Consider the following 2,268-nt stretch of genomic DNA (forward strand, 5'->3'; position numbering starts at 1 on the left):
GTATCGTCGGGATAACTCGGTGAATGTTCGGGTCACAAGGTAACTCGATTTTCAAAGTAGTGGCGATAGCTACATCCTGTAGTTATCGATCGTGGGGTCGTCGAGATGAAGGTAGGAGTTTCGAGACGATGCGATATTATGTCGTTTGTGAACCTGAAGAGGAGGGATTTTTCCAGGACTTTTGGAGGCCGAATGTGGTGAAATTTCGGTGCAGAATATTGATGTTGGAAATGCATCTGCTCTGGATCGATTGGATTATTGAGGAGAGACATTGCAAGTGCTGGAGATTTGAAGAGACCGACGCAGGTGGTTGGATGAAGCTGACAGCGGGCAGATGGCAGCACTAGGATTGTTTTCAATGCAACACATGTTTCCGAGAGACTTTATCGAACGAGCCAAGGCGCCCTTTTTTTATAAAAATCGGGATTGGGGATTATTGCAAAATAAAATGAGATCTGACTTGAAATGAAAGACTTCGAAGGATTGAACTAATGAGAAATCAGCGTGATAGACCGTCGAGATGTCGATAGACTCAATAATCGTTCTTTTTGTAATAGGACGAGGGCAGACACATTTGATTAATAAAAATCGTAATTGAAAATTTGAGAACTAAATGATGTCTGGATTCAAATGAGCCACCAGAAGCTGCGATAGCGCCTCTCATCGCCGGGGTCATTACTACCATTGGCCTGAGTTTCTGTCTTAGGTTACCTCACGTTGCCAAAACAGTGGATAAGCACCTGGAGACGTCGTGGGCGCTGCTGTGTGCGATGGGTGTTCCGTTTGCGACACACAGAGGTCGCCACTTAGAAATACCCTGCAGGCACCGGGGCCCCAGGTAGTTAATTCCACATAGTTAAAAATTTCGGTAATCTGTTGACATTTTATTTGTAAAAAAAAGTTAATTAATCATTCAATAAACACCACGAATTATTATTAGTATTATTGTATATTGAGGGTGATCAACATCCGCCGAAATAAATGACTTTAAAGTTTTTCATAATTAATCATTTCGATCAGCAACTAATATTATTTGACAATTTTTTAAAAATCGATTATTTCTCACTTCGTCCACAATAGGAAAATTGCAACTTGCCCGAATGGAGAAACTGATCAATTTTTACCTATGTGGAATTAACTACCTGGGGCCAGGCATCGGTCCTGCCGTGGCACACAGAGGGCACTAAAGGCAGATATCCTGGTGTCAAAGGGGATTGACTGAAGTAGAGGCTCAGTTCTGGGTAGGGATGTCGGAAATGGAATAAAGTATCGATATATATTGTATCGATAATTTTTTAATATATCGATATCGACATTGATATTTTTATTTAAAAATATCGATATGTCGATATATCGGAAGAAGAAAAGGAAAGAGGGGTAGAATAAGGAAAGCGGTGAAAAGGAAAACACGTGACATCGCGTTTTCTCTGTCAAGGGACTTAGGCCCTCAGCTTTCGACACAATAGACAAAGAAGGCCTCACATGTGTTGAAACAAAACTTGAGCAAAAACAGAACTGGTATTTATGACTTAGACTGAATTGATTTGAAGATTTATGATTTCCTTCTCAAGTTTCGGGTTTGGAGAAACTGTTTATCCAACGAATTTTACGGGTAAATAAATGAGACAGTTTCAACTCAAGAGGTCAAGATTTATAGTTATGCGTAACGATTTTTCCCACACTGGTGGTGTTGTTTTCATTGTTCGTTGCCCATTGTCCATTGTATCTACTTATTTTCTGCGTATTTTGACACTGATTAAAATTAAAAAATTAAGATTAATTTAAATTTCGCGGACTAAGATTAATCATATATAGTGACATCTACTGGCTATCAAGCTCAGGACATGACAAAAGCAGGAAATCGAGTCGACCATAAATAAAAAAAAAGTTAAAAAATCTTAGTATAAAAAAGGATTTAGAATTTCGTGATCATAAAAATATCCATTTTTATACCTTTTCGATAGTTGTAATATTATATCGATACCTCGATATATCGAAAAAATAAATATTGCTCAAAAATATCGAGACATTGAAAAAATTATATCGATATAACGATGTATCGATATTTTTTCGACATCCCTAGTTCTGGGGGTTTGAGTGACCCAGAGGGGTCGTAGTACCTCACCCCAGAAGAGACAGGGCATCACACGCAATCCTGAATTCAATTACGCGAAAGATCAGTAATTCTAGAGTACAAACAGCTCCGACTACGTCAATTAGTCAGAACGTTTGAACTAATAATTAAATTTTCCTGAAAATAATTACAAC

This window comes from Diachasmimorpha longicaudata, chromosome 11 (genome assembly GCF_034640455.1).
Source record: "Diachasmimorpha longicaudata isolate KC_UGA_2023 chromosome 11, iyDiaLong2, whole genome shotgun sequence".
Classification (NCBI taxonomy): Eukaryota; Metazoa; Arthropoda; class Insecta; order Hymenoptera; family Braconidae; genus Diachasmimorpha; species Diachasmimorpha longicaudata.